Source organism: Pristiophorus japonicus, chromosome 9 (genome assembly GCF_044704955.1).
Source record: "Pristiophorus japonicus isolate sPriJap1 chromosome 9, sPriJap1.hap1, whole genome shotgun sequence".
Classification (NCBI taxonomy): Eukaryota; Metazoa; Chordata; class Chondrichthyes; family Pristiophoridae; genus Pristiophorus; species Pristiophorus japonicus.
Genome location: NC_091985.1, coordinates 11280656 through 11300347, shown reverse-complemented (window position 1 = coordinate 11300347; position 19692 = coordinate 11280656). Strand labels below are relative to the sequence as shown.

Here is a 19692-nt window from a genome sequence, read left to right as displayed (position 1 = left end):
CTGCAAGCTCCGACTTTGGGCCAGCCCCTCTATGACCGGCCCTTTCAACTGTATTGTACGATCTTGAAAGATTGTGCTACCGCTGTCTTAACTCAGAAACATGGGGGCAAGCCTACTACTCTTCTAAAATAGATCCTGTTGCCTTGGGACACCCCGTATGTACTCAAATATTAACTGCCATCTACAATAGCCTTCAATTTGCCGCCAACCTTACCCTCCAGCAGAATATTGTTGTATATACCTCTCACTCCGTAGCTGCCCTCTTGGGTCAACTGCAGACTCAACATCTTACCATGGCCAGGCAAAGCAGATTTGAGATCTACCTACTAAATAATCCTAAGCTGACCTTTCGGCACTGTACTGCCATTAATCCGGCCTGTTTTCTTACCGAGCCACCCCAAGATGAGGAAGAACCAAGTCATGACTGTTTATCTTTAATTCAAGAAGCTAACTCGGTCAGGGAAGATTTAGTTGATATACCAATGGAGGACCCTGACTCTACTATGTATGTTGACGGAAGCTCTTCCATTGACCCAGAAGGCAGACGAAATTCGGGATATGCCATAGTAGACCAGGAGAATCAGGTACTGGAATCTGCCGCCTTTGAGACCGCCTATTCCGCTCAACAAGCTGAACTATTCGCCCTCACCCGAGCCTGTATCTTGGCTAAAAACCTCAAGGTCAATATCTATACTGACTCTGGGTATGCCTTTGGAGTAGCCCATGATTTTGGACAATTATGGAAAAATAGGGGATTCCTAACTTCAAATGGGAATGAGATATCTCATAAGCAGCTAGTATCTGATTTGTTGCAAGCCCTCATGCTCCCCAAGCGCATTGCCATTGTCAAATGTACCGCCCACACTACCGGAAACACTCCGGTTGATATAGGAAACCGCTGTGCTGGCCAAGAGGCCAAACAGGCCTCTCGTGGACAACAAATGGTAGTGCCCAGAATGATGAGTCAGACTAAAAGTCCTGCAAAGAATAAGTTAGCCTCGGAAAAACCAATGCCAACCATCCAAGATGTCATTAAAGCACAGGAGGATGCTCCTGAAAAAGATAAACTGTTATGGAAAGATTATGGATGTACCTATGACTATGTTTCTAAACTCTGGACCACTCCCGCGGAACAGACTTGCATGTCTGACGAGTTGGCTCTATGGGTTATTGAATATATGCATTTTGCTATTCATTGTGGAGCAAGGGCAACAAGTGATACGCTTTGGCTACTTGGTGGCACCCTAGACTCCAGGTGTTGGCCCAGAACATCAGTAGTCGTTGCCTTGTTTGCCAACAGCACAATCCAGGGAAGGGAGTCCCCTGTTCTTGGGGTAAGACGCCCCTACCAGAAGGTCCCTTTGAGACCTTGCAGTTGGACTACATTGAGTTGCAAAGGGTTCAGTGTTACAAATATGTGTTAGTAATAGTAGATGTGTTTAGCAAATGGATTGAAGCCTACCCGACCCTGGACAATAAGGCTCAAACTGTTGTTATGGTGTTAATGAGGGAAATTGTTCCTAGATATGGTATCCCAGCTCGACTGATGACCACCTATGTTCTTTCTCTGACACAGGCTCTGCGACTAGCTCACAACCAGGTTCGAGAGGCTCACCTCGACCTCCCAGTTTTACCCGAAATGTCCCTCGTGGCACCAGGGAAGTATGTCCTGATTAAGAAATGGATTCGGAAGGGATTAGAGCCACGATGGGAGGGGCCTTTTCAGGTGTTACTCACTACCCCCACTGCAGCCAAGGTTGAGGGGAAAAGTGCCTGGGTTCACCTGCACCGCTGCAAGCTCGCCACCCTCTAACAAACCTATTTTACTGGTTATTCTAATTCCTGTTTCTGTTCCAGATTTCCTCTTCTCCATAGCTGAACAAGGCCATCTCTAGCGGCGTCCTGATTAAAAGAGTGGGTCCTGAGGAGACCAGTTTGAACTTTTACTCGTAGTGATAGATAGCCAGCTACACCGACCGTGACCTGAGAAGAGAGACGGGAAAACTGAACTCTTTTAATCAGCAAAATAATTGGACTATTTTTCTGAATCCTGAGCCGTAAGATAAAACCATGTCTGTTTGCCACAGTCTATATAATAGTATTGATATATGACAGTTTCGGCGCATGGGAAAGGAAACAGAGGCGAGAGCTCCATGTAAACACCTTTTTGTATATGTCTTATGTTTATGCGCAAAATGAGCACTTTTCGAGATGCTGGGTGTGTTCCCATATCCCTATACATTCCAAAGGGGGAATTCCTTTGCGCCCTGTTCCACTGATCCTAACTGAGACTGTCAGATGGATTCAGAGCCAGACTATCACATAAGAAGGGAGGTGAAGAAGTTATCCACACCAGCAAGAGGATCTAGCAGGTCTGATTGGCTGATAGGTGGATCTTGGAGATCCTATCTAATGCATGGGGCAATTATTCTCATCGTAGTAATAATTACCTGTTGTCTGATTATTGGTTGCCTTAACCTCTGCTGTAAAGTAATGATGGCAAGGTTAGCAAACCTTCTTGTGGTCAAGGGCTCCCGGGTTATGATCCAACGAACTAAAGAACTACTCGACAATAACAACAATATGATTTAGGAAATAGAGTATGAACGGATGAATGCAATACTCCTAGAATGATCCTAAATGTTATCATAGAATGATAAAAGGGGCGAATGTGGATATGTGAACTGGATATATGGAAATAAAGATAGTGAAGTGAACTGGATATATGAAAAAGTATAAGCCATGGAAAAATAACGAAGAGAATGTCAAATTGCAAATAATACAACATCAGCACAATTAATAGGCTTTCTCAAGGTTTTAAATTACTAATCATGCCAGTATAAATTGTAACATTTAGAAGCAATGCCTGAGCTTTAGTAAAAACAGCCCATATAGATGTCGGCTCATGAGTGGACAAAGGAAAGGAAGGATCAAAAGGGATAGGCTGAACTAGGATGTCACTCTAATTGTATCTTGTTATCTATTTCCGAAAATGTATAACTGTCGTCGCTTTACGATGTAACTTCACTTGTCCGTAGGAAGTGTGTACGCTCTATCAAGAGAGTAAACCTTCTGTCTGATAAGTCTCGGCCGGTGAAATAAAGACTGCTTTGTTTAAAGCACAATCGGTATTCGACTCAGTGATTTCACTGAACCAGATTGAGGGAAAAGAACTCAGAAATCAACAAAGCAATGGCTCAATTTTAAAATTCTCATCTTTGTTTTCAAATCAGTCCACAGCTTTGCACCCCCCCGACCTCTGTAATCTCCTCTAGCCCGACAACCCTCCGGGATATCTGCACTCCTGTAATTTTGGCCACTTGAGCATCCCTAATTTTAATCACTCAATCATTGGCGGCCATGCCTTCAGATGCCAAGGCCCTAAGCTCTGGAATTCCCTCCATAAAACTCTCAGCTCTCTCCCTCCCTTTCCTCCTTTAAGACGCTCCTTAAAACCTACCTCTGTGACCAAACTTTTGGTCACTTGATCTAATTTCTCTTTATGTGGCTCGATGTCAAATGTTTTGTCTTATAGTACTTCTGCGAAGTGCCTTCAGATGTTTTACCACATTAAAGGTGCTATATAAATACCAAGTTGTTGTTGTTCATGTTTATTGCGGGGGGATTGGAGTATAAGAGTAAGGAAGTCTTGCTACAATTGTACAGGGTTTTGTGAGACCACATCTGGAGTACTGCTCAAAGTTTTGTTTTCCTTATCTGAGGAAGGATATACTTACCTTAGACCATAAGGCCCCTCGAGCCTGCTCCGCCATTTAATACGATCATGGCTGGTCCACTTCCCTTCCCGCTCCCTATAACCCCTTATTCCCTTATCAGTTAAGAAACCGTCTGCCTCTGTCTTAAATTTATTCAATGTCCCAGCTTCCACAGAACTCTGAGGCAGCAAATTCCACAGATTTACAACCCTCTGAGAAAATAAATTCCTCCTCATCTCAATTTTAAATGGGCAGCACCTTATTCTAAGATTATGCCCTCTAGTTCTAGTCTCCCCTATCCGTGGAAACATCCTATCTACATCCACCTTGTCAAGCCCCCTCATAATCTTACACGTTTTGATAAGATCACCTCTCATTCTTCTGAATTCCAATGAGTAGAGGCCCAACCGACTCAACCGTTCCTCATAAGTCAATCCCCTTAACTCCGGAATCAAACACAGAAACATAGAAACATAGAAATTAGGTGCAGGAGCAGACCATTCAGCCCTTCAAGCCTGCACCGCCATTCAATAAGATCATGGCTGATCATTCAACCTCAGTACCCCTTTCCTGCTTTCTCTCCATAACCCTTGATCCCGTAAAGGTCATATCTAACTCCCTTTTGAATATATCTAACGAACTGACCACAACAAATTTCTGCAGTAGAGAATTCCACAGGTTAACCACTCTCTGAGTGAACAAGTTTCTCCTCATCTCGGTCCTAAATGGCTTACCTCTTACTCTTAGACTGTGACCCCTAGTTCTGGAACTCCCCAGCAACGGGAACATTCTTCCTGCTTTAACCTGTCCAATACCGTCAGAATTTTAAATGTTTCTATGAGATCCCCTCTCATTCTTCTAAACTCCAGTGGATACAAGCCCAGTTGATCCAGTCTTTCCTCATATGTCAGTCCTGCCATCCCGGGAATCAATCTGGTGAATCTTCGCTGTACTCCCTCAATAGCAAGAACATCCTTCCTCAGATTAGGAGGCCAAAACTGAACACAATATTCCAGGTGTGGCCTCACCAAGGCCCTGTACAATAGCAGTAAGACCTCCCTGTTCCTATACTCAAATCCTCTAGATATGAAGGCCAACATGCCATTTGCTTTCTTCTCCGCCTGCTGTAGCTGCATGCCAAACTTCAATGACTGATGTACCATGACACCCAGGTCTCGTTGCACTTCCCCTTTTCCAAATCTGTCACCATTTAGATAATATTCTGTATTCCTGTTTTTGCCACCAAAGTGGATAACCTCACATTTTATCCACATTATACTGCATCTGCCATGCATTTGCCCACTCACCTAACCTGTCCAAGTCAACCCGCAGCCTCTTAGCATCCTCCTTGCAGCTCACACCGCCACCCAGCTTAGTGTCATCTGCAAACTTGGAGATATTACACTCAATTCCTTCATCTAAATCATTCTAAAGTATTGTAAATAGCTGGGATCCCAGCACTGAACCCTCGGCACCCCACTGGTCACTGCCTGCCACTCTGAAAAGAACCCATTTATTCCGACTCTCTGCTTCCTGTCTGTCAACAAGTTCTCTATCCACGTCAGTACATTACCCCCAATACCATGTGCTTTAATTTTGCATACTAATCTCTTGTGTGGGACCTTGTCAAAAGCCTTTTGAAAGTTCAAATACACCAAATCCACTGGTTCTACCTTGTCCACTCTACTATTTACATCCTCAAAAATCCTAGGAGATTTGTCAAGCATGATTTCCCTTTCATAAATCCATGCTGACTTGGACCGATCCTGTCACAGCTTTCCAAATGCGCTGCTGTTTCATCTTTAATAATTGATTCCAACATTTTCCCCACCACCAATGTCAGGCTAACTGGTCTATAATTTCCTGTTTTCTCTCTCTCTCCTTTTTTAAAAAGTGGTGTTACATTAGCTACCCTCCAGGCCATAGAAGCTGATCCAGATTCAATAGAATGTTGAAAAATGATCACCAATGCATCCACTATTTCTAGGGCCACTTCCTTAAGTACTCTGGGATGCAACCTATCAGGCCCTGGGGATTTATCGACCTTCAACATAGAAACATAGAAAATACGTGTAGGAGTTGGCCATTCGGCTCTTCGAGCCTGCACCACCATTCAATAAGATCATGGCTGATCATTCCCTCAGTACCCCTTTCCTGCTTTCTCTCCATGCCCCTTGATGCCCTTAGCAGTAAGGGCCATATCTAACTCCCTCTTGCATATATCCAATGAACTGGCATCAACAACTATCTGCGGCAGGGAATTCCATAGGTTAACAACTCTCTGACTGAAGAAGTTTCTCCTCATCTCAGTCCTAAATGGCCTACCTCTTATCCTAAGACTGTGTCCCCTGGTTCTGGACTTCCCCAACATCGGGAACATTCTTCCCGCATCTAACCTGTCCAGTCCCGTCAGAATCTTATACGTTTCTATGAGATCCCCTCTCATCCTTCTAAACTCCAGTGAATACAGGCCCAGTTGATCCAGTCTCTCCGCATATGACAGCCCAGCCATCCCGGGAATCAGTCTGGTAAACTTCGCTGCACTCCCTCAATAGCAAGAACGTCGTTCCTCAGATTAGGAGACCAAAACTGAACACAATATTCCAGGTGAGGCCTCACTAAGGCCCTGTACAACTGCAGTAAGACCTCCCTGCTCCAATACTCAAATCCCCTAGCTATGAAGTCCAATATACCATTTGCCTTCTTCACCGCCTGCTGGAGCTGCATGCCCACTTTCAGTGACAGATGAACCATGACACCCAGGTCTCGTTGCACCACCCCTTTTCCTAATCTGCCGCCATCCAGATAATATTCTGCCTTCGTGTTTTTGCACCCAAAATGGATAACCTCACATTTATCCACATTATACTGCATCTGCCATGCATTTGCCCATTCACCTAACCTGTTCAAGTCACCCTGCAACCTCTTAGCGTCCTCCTCACAGCTCACACCGCCACCTAGTTTAATGTCATCTGCAAATTTAGAGATATTACACTCAATTCCTTCATCTAAATCGTTAATGTATATTGTAAAGAGCTGAGGTCCCAGCACTGAGCCCTGCGGCACTCCACTAGTCACTGCCTGCCATTCTGAAAAGGACCTGTTTATCCCGACTCTCTGCTTCCTATCTGCCAACCAGTTCTCTATCCACGTCAGTACATTACCCCCAATACCATGTGCTTTGATTTTGCACACCAATCTCTTGTGCGGGACCTTGTCAAAAGCATTTTGAAAGTCCAAATACACCACATCCACTGGTTCTCCCTTGTCCACTCTGCTCGTTACATCCTCAAAAAATTCCAGAAGATTCGTCAAGCATGATTTCCCTTTCATAAAACCATGCTGACTTGGTCCAATCCTGTCACTGCTTTCCAAATGCGCTGCTATTTCATCCTTAATGACTGATTCCAACATTTTCCCCACTACTGATGTCAGGCTAACCGATCTATAATTACCCGTTTTCTCTCTCCCTCCTTTTTTAAATTAGCTACCCTCCAGTCCATAGGAACTGATCCAGAGTCAAAAGGCTGTTGGAAAATGATTACCAATGCATCCACTATTTCTAGGGCCACTTCCTTAAGTACTCTGGGATACAGACTATCAGGCCCCGGGGATTTATCCGCCTTCAATCCCGTCAATTTCCCAAACACAATTTCCCGCCTAATAAGGATATCCTTCAGTTCCTCCTTCTCACGAGACCTACTGTCCCCTAGTACCTTCGGAAGGTTATTTGTGTCTTCCTTCGTGAAGACAGAACTGAAATATTTGTTCAATTGGTCTGCCATTTCTTTGTTTTCCATTATAAATTCACCTGAATCCAACTGCAAGGGACTTATGTTTGTTTTCACTAATCTTTTACTTTTCACATATTTATAGAAGCTTTTGCAGTCAGTTTTTATGTTCCCTGCAAGCTTCCTCTCGTACTCTATTTTCCCCCTCTTAATTAAACCCTTAGTCTCCCTCTGTTGAATTCTAAATTTCTCCCAGTCCTCAGGTTTGTTGCTTTTTCGAGCCAAATTATATGCCTCTTCCTTGGCTTTAACACTATCCTTAATTTCCCTTGTTAGCCATGGTTCAGCCACCTGCCCCATTTTATTTTTACTCCAGACAGGGATGTACAATTCCTGAAGTTCATCCATGTGATCTTTATATGTTTGCCATTGTTTATCCACCGTCAACCCTTTAAGCATCCTTTGCCACTCTATTCTAGCCAATTCATGCCTCATACCGTCGAAGTTACCTTTCCTTAAGTTCAGGACCCTAGTTTCCGAATTAAATGTGTCACTCTCCATCTCAATAAAGAATTCGACCATATTATGGTCACTCTTCCCCAAGCGGCCTCGCACAACAAGATTGCTAATTAGTCCCTTCTCATTACACATCACCCAGTCTAGGATGGCCAGCTCTCTAATTGGTTCCTCAATATATTGGTCTAGAAAACCATCCCTAATACACTCTAGGAAATCCTCCTCCACCGCATTGCTACCAGTTTGGTTAGTCCAATCAATATGTAGATTAAAGTCACCCATGATAACTGCTGTACCTTTATTGCACACATCCCTTATTTCTTGTTTGATGCTGTCCCCAACCTCACTACTACTGTTTGGTGGTCTGTACACAACTCACACTAGTGTTTTCTGCCCTTTGGAATTCCGCAGCTCCACCCATACCGATTCCACATCATCCAGGCTAATGTCCCTCCTTACTATTTCATTAATTTCCTCTTTAACAAGCAACGCCACCCCGCCTCCTTTTCCTTTCTGTCTATCCTTCCTAAATGCTGAATACCCTTCAATGTTGAGTTCCCACCCTTTGTCACCCTAAAACCATATCTCCGTGATGTCAATTACATCATACCCATTAACTGCTATCTGCGCAGTTAATTCATCCACCTTATTCTGAAATCTCCTCGCATTGAGGCACAGAGCCTTCAGGCTTGTCTTTTTAACACACTTTGCCCTTTAGAATTTTGTTGTAATGTGGCCCTTTTTGTTTTTTTGCCTTAGGTTTTGCTGCACTCCACTTTTACTATTCTCCTTTCTATCTTTTGCTTCTGACTCCATTTTATTTCCCTCTGTCTCCCTGCATAGGTTCCCATCCCCCTGCCACATTAGTTTAACTCCTCCCAAACAGCACTAGCAACACTCCCCCTAGGACATTGGTTCCGGTCCTGCCCAGGTGCAGACCATCCGGTTTGTACTGGTCTCACCTCCCCCAGAACCGGTTCCAATGTCCCAGGAATTTGAATCCCTCCCTTCTGCACCATTGCTCATGCCACGTATTCATCTGAGCTATTCTGTGATTCCTACTCTGATTAGCACGTGGCACGGGTAGCAATCCTGAGATTACTATTTTTGAGGTCCTACTTTTTAATTTAGCTCCTAGCTCCCTAAATTCATCTCGTAAGGCCTCATCCTGTTTTTTTACCTATATCGTTGGTACCTATATGCACCACGACAACTGGCTGTTCACCCTACATTTTCAGAATGTCTATCTATTCCCCTTACAATTGAATCCCCGATCACTATCGCTCTCCCACTCTTTTTCCTGCCCTCCTGAGCAGCAGAGCCAGCCAAGGTGCTATGAACTTGGCTGCTGCTGCTCCCCCCTGATGAGTCATCCCCCAACAGTATTCAAAGTGGTGTATCTGTTCTCCTCGTGAACCTTCTCTGAACTTCTCATCTCAGTTCTAAATAGACTCCCCCACAAAGGGAAACATCCTCTCTGCATCTACCCTGTCAAGCCCCCTCAGTATCTTATATGGTTCAATAAGATCACCTTTCATTCTTCTAAACCCCAATGAGAAAAGGCCCAAACTGCTCAACCTTTCTTCATAAGTCAACCCCTTCATCTCAGGAATCATGCTCGTAAACCTTCTCTGAACTGCCTCAAATGCAAGTGTATCCCTCCTTAAATAAGTCATCATTGTAGGCAGTCTCTTGGAGTCAAGGGTGACTTGCTTCCACATGAGAAATGAGTTCTTACGTGACTGAAGAGTCCAATGCGGGACCTACAGTCTCTGTCACAGGTGGGGCAAACAGTGGTTGAAGGAACAGGTGGGTGGGGTGCCTGGGTTGCCACACACACCTTCCACTGCCGATGCTTGGCTTCAGCTTACTCTTGGCAAAGAGACTCGAGGTGTTCAGCGCCTTCCCAGATGCTTTTCCTCCTCTTTGGGCGGTATTGGGTCAGGGATTCCCAGGTGTCGGTGGAGATGTTACATTTTTTCAAGGAGGCTTTGAGGATGTCCTTGAAGCGTTTCCTCTGCCCACCTGGGGCTCGCTTGCCGTGTTGGAGCTCCGAGTAGAGCACTTGTTTTGGGAGTCTTGTGTCATGCATGCGGGCGATGTGGCCTGTCCAGCGGAGCTGATCGAGCGTGGTTAGTGCTTCGATGCTGGGGATATTGGCTTGAGCGAGGACACTGACGTTGGTGCGCCTATCCTGCCAATGGATTTGCAGGATCTTGCAGATGCAGCGTTGGTGGTACTTCTCCAGTGTTTTGAGGTGCCTGCCGTACATAGTCCATTTTTCTGAGCCATATCGTAGGGCGGGTACCACCACTGTTCTGTAGACCATGAGCTTGGTGCCGGTTTTGAGGACCTGGTCTTCAAACACTCTTTTCCTCAGGCAACCGAAGGTTGCACTGACACACTGAAAGCGGTGTTGGACCTCGTCGTCGATGTCTGCCCTTGTTGACAGGAGGCTCCCGAGGTATGGATGACATTGTCCAAGACCTCGTCATGGATTTTGATAACCGGGGGGCAATGCTATGTGGCAATCGGTGAAGGTGTTGACGATGGCTTAAATAAGTGGACCAAAACTGTGCGCAGTACTCTAGGTGTGCCCTCACCAATACCCTGTACAGTTGTAACAGGACTTCCCTGCTTTTATACTGTATCCCCTTTGCAATAAAGGCTAACATTCCATTTGCCTTCCTGATTACTTGCTGTACCTGGATACTAACTTTTTTAGTTTCATGCATAAGGACGCCCAGATCCCTCTGTACTGCAGCATTTTGTAATCTCTCTCCATTTAAATAATAATTTGTATTATTATTTTTCCTGCCAAAGTGGATAACCTCACACTTTCCCACATTACAGTGCCAAATGTTTGCCCACTCACTTAGTCTGTCCACATCCCTTTGCAGATTATTTGTGTCCTCCTCACAACTGGTTTTCCCACCCATCTTTGTATCGTCAGCAAACTTGACTACATTACATTCAGGATCCACATTTAATTTCACTAATCTTTTCCTTTTTACGTACCGACAGAAGCTTTTACTGTTTGTTTTTATGTGTCTTGCTAGTTTACTCTCATATTCTATTTTCCATTTCTTTATTAATTTCATGGTCCTCCTTTGCTGAATTCTAAAATCCTTCCAATCCTCAGGTTTCCTGCTCTTTTTGGCAACATTACAAGTCTCTTCCTTTGATCTAATTTTATATTTAACTTCCTTTGTTGCTCCTATTTCTTATGTTCTAATGTTCTTATGTTATCCATGGGCCCTGGCATACCAGTTGATGTAACTGCTGAATTTCATTACTGTTGGGCAGAATTTGATTTTTAACCAAATTGTAAAGGGCAAAGCTCCATTGCGGAGATGAATGGGGAATCGTAAAGTGTGCAGAAAAAGATCTGACCATGATCGACAAGTGCAGGATTATTTTATACATGTCTGCAAAAATGAAGGCTCAATATGAATTAATATTTTTGGCAACCATCTGTGGTCGGTGCCTGCATATATGATTTTTAATAAACCAGCATTTTCATCCACTCGTCTGCAAAAATGTATCATCATTCCCACAGCATCTATGAAATGAAGCAATTGCACAACTTATTTAGGAGGTTATTTTATATGATCTACTCAGGCCCATTACACAATGTAATGTTTATAAGAAACATGCAGCATATTCCACATCTGTGGGATACCAGCTCCGATTTTGCAATCTTAGCAAAACATAGGTTTGTGCTGGTCCAGCGGTGTCAACCTTGGCTCAGTGTTTCACACTCCCGCCTCTGAGTCAGAAGGTTGTGTGTTCAAAGTCCCACTCTAGGGATTTGAATACATAATCTAGGCTGACACTCCAGTGCAGTATTGAGGGAGTGCTGCACTGTCGGAGGTACTGTCTTTCAGGTGAGCCGTAGGTGCTGGCACTTTCCAGTTTCTTGAATGTTGGCAGCACACACATTATGTCTATTTTTTGTGTGTATTTTTGTGAACCCAGACAGCATATTTCATTGAGGACAACCTCACAGCTGAGTCTGATCCTGTTTGGAGGGGGAATGGGAAAGAGGGCAGTTTTAGGATGTTGCAGCCAGACTTGGATGGATCTGCCCAAACTTAATCCACAAACAGCTAGATTTTAACCAGGAGGGAAAGGAGTGAAATACTGCTTGAGAACTCACTTTGACAACCAGTCCTCAGCATTAAAGAGCTAATTTACTTAGTTTGTTAAAAAGAAATCTCAGCGCACAGCATGAGCTGAAGAAGCAGAGCAGCCAAATAGCACTAATGAAAAACAACATTTGGATGCACTTGACTTTGCCTTGTGCAAAAACTTTTTTTGGCTGAAATGACCCTCGATGCAGAGCGCTCAGTTATGGACCGCATTCGCATTGTGGTATTAGGCACTTTATTAAAGAATAGGGGCCACACCCAGAGCTGCAGTGAAAGAAAGGCTAAACCTAAACCTTGTTCCTATAGCAATCTCACTAAAAAAAAAACTTGCATAAAACATAGCATAGGCCAGGATCCTGCATTTGAAGCCTGGCTTCCCATTTAGTTGACCCGACAGCCAAGTGTTGCAACCACTCAAGTTGGATTTAGAGGTTGACTAAAACAATAAGCCAGGCTTTGGCTAAAAATTAGGCCAGGCTTTAACCTCAGGTTTACAGCTCCTGAACATCAGAAGAACAGTTAAGGAGCCATTTGCTCTTTGAAATCCATCTCTCCAGTATCCTAAATCTTCCATTACAACATCCAAGCACACTTTGAATGCTCCTAATGCCTTTCTCTCTACTCTCTCATCTAACAGATTATTCTAAAATTTCATATACCTTAGAGCAAAGAACTTCATTCTAAGAAAGAAAACCTTGCACTCGAGAAGGTGCAGAGAAGATTTACGAGGATGTTGCCTGGACTGGAGAATTTTAGCTATGAGGAAAGATTAATAGGCTGGGATTGTTTTCTTTGGAACAGAGAAGGCCGAGGAGAAACCTTACTAAGGTGTATAAAATTATGAGAGGCCTAGATAGAGTTGATAGGAAGGACCTGTTTCCCTTAGCAGAGGGGTCAACAATCAGGGGGCATAGATTTAAAGTAAAGTAAAGTTTAGAGGGGATTTGAGGGGAAATTTCTTCACCCAGAGGGTGGTGGGGGTCTGGAACTCATTGCCTGAAAGGGTGGTAGAGGCCACATTTAAAGGGTACTTGGATGTGCACTTGAAGTGTGATTTATTGAAGATCGTGCACTATGCATGGAATGCAACCAGTAATGAAATATGGCAAGGGATCGCACGCAGTTTGGGAGACGACCCCATGCATAAAGGTCCCCTTTGAACACCAATTTACATATTTATACGTGTACAAACTCATAGATCAAATTAAACCTGACCTGGACATTCTGTCCGCACAGACCGTGAACCATTCCTACGTTATCAGATCAGAGCTACTGCTGCTAACTATGCCCCTGTCAAATAACTCACTGTTCTCTTCCATATCAGACCCCAGTAACTTGGATACATATCAGACATTGGCCACTACACTTCTGATCTGTTATGCTCGATGCGGCATATTTTAATTCTTTTTCCAGCAAGTTGTGGCATAAATTCGCCACTAGAGGAATGGTCTAACATAATATCGCTCAAAGACTCCCATTGCGGGGTTAACGAATGCCTCATGACTCTTCGACTCACCCTATCCCGGAATCAATGCACCACAGTTGTTGATCCGGGTTCTTTTTCCCTCAATCTGTTTCAGTGAATACACTGAGGTGGACACCAAAGCAGCTTATAACAAAGCAGTCTTTATTATTTGTTTCACCGGCCGGGACTTATCAGAACAAAGGGACGCTCTCCCTCAGAGTGCGACCACTTCCCTCGGACAAGCCCCGTTACAATGTAGGGGCACAACGGTTAGACACTTTCAATACGTAATACAATTGAGGGACATTCAGTTCACCCTATCCTTTGTGATCCCTCCTTCCCTTTGTCCACTCATTAGCCGATACCTGGCCTTCCTTGCCCAATTAGATACGGGCAAGTGGTTATAGCAACTGTTTTGCACAAAGAGCTTTCTCACCCATTGCCTGTAAATGTTACAATTTTACTGGCGTGACTAGTAACTAAGAGCTTGAGCAAGTTTGTTATTTGTGCTGATGTTGTAATATTTGCAGTCTGACATTCTTTTAGTTATTTTTCCATGATTCCTTTGTTCACTTCACTGTCTCTATTGCTTATACATTTTCTCACATTCACATTCCCCCCTTTTATCATTCCATGATAACCCTGGTGACTATTCCAGGAGTATCGCATTCAGCCGTTCGCACTCTCTTTCCTGATCCTCCTTGTTGAGTAGGTCTTTAGTTTGCTGGATCATAATCCGAGAGCCCTTGGCCACAAGAGGGTTTGCTAATCTTGCCATCATGACTTTACAACAAAGATTAAAGCAATTAATAATCAAGCAACAGGTAATTATTACTACGATGAGAATAATCGCTCCATGCATTAGATACGATCCCCAGGATCCACCTAACAGCCAATCAAACCAGCCTACTCCTCCTGCAGGGGTGGATAACTTCTTTACCTCCCTTCTTATGTGATCAGCGAGATTAGTTATGTTTTCTGAATTATCGGGGATGTAAGTGCAACATTCAGATCCTAGCAGGGCACATGTTCCCCCTTTCTCAGCTAACAGATAATCGAGGGCCATTCGGTTTTGTAATGCCACGGTCCGTATTGCTATCATTTTGGCCGTAATGCCCTCCAGAGCTTCAGCAGTATAGTTAGCTATCTGTTCCAATATCCCCTCTAGGTTCTGTACTTCATCCATGGTGCATCCTATCCCGAATGGGAACATCATGACCCCAAAGAACCTCTCGACGGGTGTGAGGTCTCGCCTGTGTCGGCTGGAGGCATGTGCTTCCGCCAGGGTACGTGTTTGCCGCACAAATGGCACCACATATCCCAAATAGCAGGACCCTGTCCATCGCCTAGGTAACCAGGGGTATGCCCTATGGCCGCACACAAAATACGTGCCGTTATACGCTGCCTTTATATATATTGTGTTAGGGTCCCAAGACTGGGCCCACAGACCTTCACCTGTTTTATTTGGAAGGTGAGAGAGGATAGTGACTCATGCACCTGTTGTGATGTTGAGGTTGTGTGGGCAATCGCTGTACCCTATAATATTTCCCTTTCTGCTGGTGTCATTTCGGGTTAAACATATGGCCCCGGTTGGCCTCCCGATCCCCGAGGTATTGGTCAGGACTAAGAATGGGGGTTCCTTTTTATGGTCATAGGGTGGTTGGTACCATCCCTGGAACGTTTGACGAATGGGGTACCCAGCACTCTCCCACTCGGTGACGTCCCCGTGGTTGTCCACGCGGTAACGGTATGTATAGGGATATGTGAGCACACCCAGCAACTAGAAAAGTTCCCATTTCGCACATAAACATAAGACATATACAAAAAGGTGTTTACATGGAGCTCTCGCTTCAGTCTCGCTTCCCACGCGCTGCACTTGACGTACACCAACGCTACTATATAGACTGTGGCACACAGACACAGTTTCATCTTATCGCTCTAGGTTAACAATTACTCGAGAACAAAATGTTTCTTGTAGCGTCTCTATGGACAAGGATAAATAGTCCGAATATTTTGCTGATTCAAAGAGTTTGGTTTTTTCGCCTCTCTTCTCAGGTCATCGTTGGTGTAGCTGGTTGTCTATCACTACGGGCAGGGGTTCAAACTGTTCTCCTCGGGACCCACTCGGCTAGTCGGGACGCTCCTAGGAATGACTTGATTCAGCTATGGAGAAGAGGAAGTCTGGAACAGATACAGGGGTTAGGACAACCAGTAAAATAAGTTCGTTATGGGGTGACAAGTTTACAGTGGTGCAGGTGAACCCAGGTGCTCCTCCCCTTAACCTTGATGGCGGTGGGGGTGGTAAGCAACACCTGAAAAGGCCCATCCCATCAAGGCTCCAATCCCTTCCGAATCCATTTCTTAATCAGGACATACTTCCCTGGTGCCACGAGAGACGATTCAGGTAAGACTGGGAGGTCGAGGTGAGCATCTCGAACCTGGTTGTGGGCTATTCGCAGAGCCTGAGTCAGGGAAAGAACATAGGTAGTCATCTCCTCAGTCATGTGGTGGAATTGGACAGTGGAGGGGACATTCTGATTCCAGGGGGTCCTAAGGGGTCTATCATAAATGACCTCAGCGGGGGTCAGTCTAGCCTTACCAGTAGGAGTAGTTTGGATCTGGAATAGGGCAATGGGAGGGAGTTTGAGCCAATTGAGTCCGGTTGATGCTACCAGTTTTGCAAGCTTGGTTTTAAGAGTTTGATTAGCACGTTCAACTAATCCCACAGCTTGGGGTCGGTAGGCATAATGCAGCTGCTGGTTAATGCGCATCTGGGAACAGAATTCTTTGTTAACTTGGCCAATAAAGTGAGGGCCATTATCGGAACTCAGTCGAGCTGGGATACCATATCTAGGAACAATTTCCCTCATTAACACCTTAACAACAGTTTGAGCCTTATTGTCCAGGGTAGGGTAAGCTTTGATCCATTTGCTAAACACATCCACTATTACTAACATATATTTGTAACACTGAACTCTTTGCAACTCAATGTAGTCCAACTGCAAGGTCTCAAAGGGACCTTCTGGTAGGGGCGTCTTACCCCAATCACAGGGGATTCCCTTCCCTGCATTATGCTGTTGGCAAACAAGGCAGCGACTACTGATGTTCTGGGCCAGCGCCTGGAGTCTAGGGTGCCACCAAGTGGCCAAAAGCTTGTCACTTGTTGTCCTTGCTCCACAGTGAGTAGCAAAGTGCATACATTCAGTAACTCATCGGGCCAACTCATCAGACATGCAAGTCTGTTCCACGGGAGTGGTCCAGAGTTAGAGACATTGTCATAAGTACATCCATAATCTTTCCACAACAGTTTATCTTTTTCAGGAGCGTCCTCCTGTGCTTTAATGACATCTTGGATGGTTGGCATTGGTTTTTCCGAGGCTAATTTATCTTTTGCAAGGTTTTAGTCTGACTCATCTTTTATCCATGCATATCGAGGTCACTTCGTGAAATCGGAGGTCAGGGTTAGGTTGGGTTTGTGGACTCCCCACCGTGGGGTACATTGGCTCTTTTGCCACAGGTGATGGTGCTATGGCTGTGCACTGTACTATCTGTCTCTGTCTGGTCCCGTTTTCTTTAAATCTCTTTCAGCTTATTTATCTTAGCATTTTAACTCTTGAATTTGTTTTGTTTGAGTATCTATTTCTTTATTGTATCAGGCAAGTATTATTACATAAGCTAGTTCTATTTTATTCTGACTATCCCACCATTTCCTTTATCTGTCAGGTGAGTCTTTATTCTATTAAGAAATCCAAATTAATAATGTTCAGTATAAAACGGCTGTCAATGGAAAGGGTTAACTCCTTTACAGGTTTGTAAGAAGAACTGATGTCATTACGTGACTTCACGTAATCATCTGAAAAAAAAGTATTTGTGCCTTCAAAACTTGCTTAGAAATTAGGAATTCGTTAAACAGCAGAAATCATTAGTAAAGCCGTCATAGTAAAAGTCTTCTCATCAGGAAAGGCAGCATTTTAGATTAAACTCCAAATTTTTTTTTTTAACTTCTAATTCAAGTACTTGCCAAAGATTTTTTTTTAATCGTTGCCTCATTTTATTTTTTTTGACAATTCTTAAAACAAGGAACTCAATACCAACAAGAAGATCTCCCCCAAAAAAAGTGTAGAGAAACCAGACGGGTGAGACCACGGGACAGTGAGGCGCCCCCTCTCCCCCACCGCCGGCCAGGGGGCAAGGAAGCCCCTCAGTGTCCCTCAGTGAGAGTGCCAATGGCTGGCCTTATGGCTCATCCCGGGATGCGTGGGATCGTCCCACCCATCCTCAGACCGCTGCTTTCTTCTGAAGGAACAGCCTTCTGTCAACCTGGCCTTCCCCCCGGTGGGCTGGCAGAGTACGGTGGAACATCCAACACACAACACCACGGTCTGAGCGTGGCTGAACACGGTGGTGATTTTGTAGCAGCCATGAAGTAGGAGTTCGGGCTTTGCACCAAGCGTTTCTTCTTGTATTTCCTCTTCTCCTCCTCAGGAGACGGATGCAACAAATCTTTCGCCAGGGGCATCTTGGTGTGGCCTCGCATTCACACAGTCATCAGTGCATATGCCCCAACACTCGATGCAACAAATTAGACCAAAGAGGGTTTCTACTCCAACCTCGAAAAATTCCTGTCCCGCATCCCCACGGATGGCAAACTGATCCTCCTTGGTGACTTCAACGGCAGGGTCGGCAAGGACACAGCCCTCTGGGGAGGCGTGATTGGCAGAGAGGGATTAGGGAAAGCCAACTCCAGCGGTACCCTACTCCTGACAAAATGTCTAGAACATGAACCTGACATCACCAACACCTTGTTCCGCCAGAGGGACAAGTACAAGGCATCGTGGCAGCACCCTCACTCCAAACACTGGCACCTGTTCGACTATGTCATCATCAGAGCCAGGGATCGCAATGATGTGCACATCACCCGCGACATGACAGGAGCTGACGACTGCTGGATGGACCACTGCCTAATCTGATGCGTCATTGACATCAACATAGCCCCAAAGCGGAGGGGGCAGCAGAAGCAGTGCCGCAAAAAAGTCAATGCCGGGGCACTTAAAGGTCCAGCTAAGAGAACCCTATACAGCCAGCACCTCACAGCTAACCTGGCGTGCCTTGATGACCCCGAGACGCAGAATGCTCACAGCGCTTGGTCTGCCCTCCAGGCCTCCATAACCAGTGCCTGCAAAGAGATGCTCGGTCACTCGACCAGGAAACACCAGGATTGGTTTGATGAGAATTGTGATATATTCACAGAGCACAAGCACACACAGCTTCCTACATGGCAGGCAGCTCTCTCGGAAGCCTCCGGAATCTGCCTGGTTCTGTTTATTATTAACTCTGCACTTGCTGTGCGAGGCCCCTTGGCGAAAAGTGACCATAATATGGTAGAATTCTTTATTGAGATGGAGAGTGACACATTTAATTCGGAAACTAGGGTCCTGAACTTAAGGAAAGGTAACTTTGACGGTATGAGGCATGAATTGGCTAGAATAGACTGGCAAAGGATGCTTAAAGGGTTGACGGTGGATAAACAATGGCAAACATTTAAAGATGACATGGATGAACTTCAGCAAATGTACATCCCTGTCTGGAGTAAAAATAAAACTGGGAAGGTGGCTCAACCATGTCTAACAAAGGAAATTAAGGATAAGTGTTAAAGCCAAGGAAGAGGCATATAATTTGGCTCGAAAAAGCAACAAACCTGAGGACTGGGAGAAATTTAGAATTCAACAGAGGAAGACTAAGGGTTTAATTAAGGGAGGGAAAATAGAGTACGAGAGAAAGCTTGCAGGGAATATAAAAACTGACTGCAAAAGCGTCTATAAATATGTGAAGAGAAAAAGATTAGTAAAGACAAACGTAGCTCCCTTGCAGTCGAATTCAGGTGAAATTATAATGGGGAACAAAGAAATGGCAGACCAATTGAACTAATACTTCGGTTCTGTCTTCACGAAGGAAGATACAAATAACCTTCCGAAGGTACTAGGGTACAGTGGGTCTAGTGAGAAGGAGGAACTGAAGGATATCCTTATTAGGTGGGAAATTATGTTAGGGAAATTGATGGGATTGAAGGCCGATAAATCCCCGGGGCCTGATAGTCTGCATCCCAGAGTGCT

The 19692-nt window shown here is 44.7% G+C and overlaps 1 long non-coding RNA gene and 1 pseudogene across 1 annotated transcript in view; both read right to left on the bottom strand.

The window, feature by feature from the left end:
* Positions 1-19692, bottom strand: part of LOC139272569 (uncharacterized) — a 329139-nt gene that overhangs the window by 279630 nt on the left and 29817 nt on the right. The window lies entirely within an intron of this gene.
* LOC139272545 (small ribosomal subunit protein eS27-like) lies at positions 1968-18109 on the bottom strand (annotated as a pseudogene).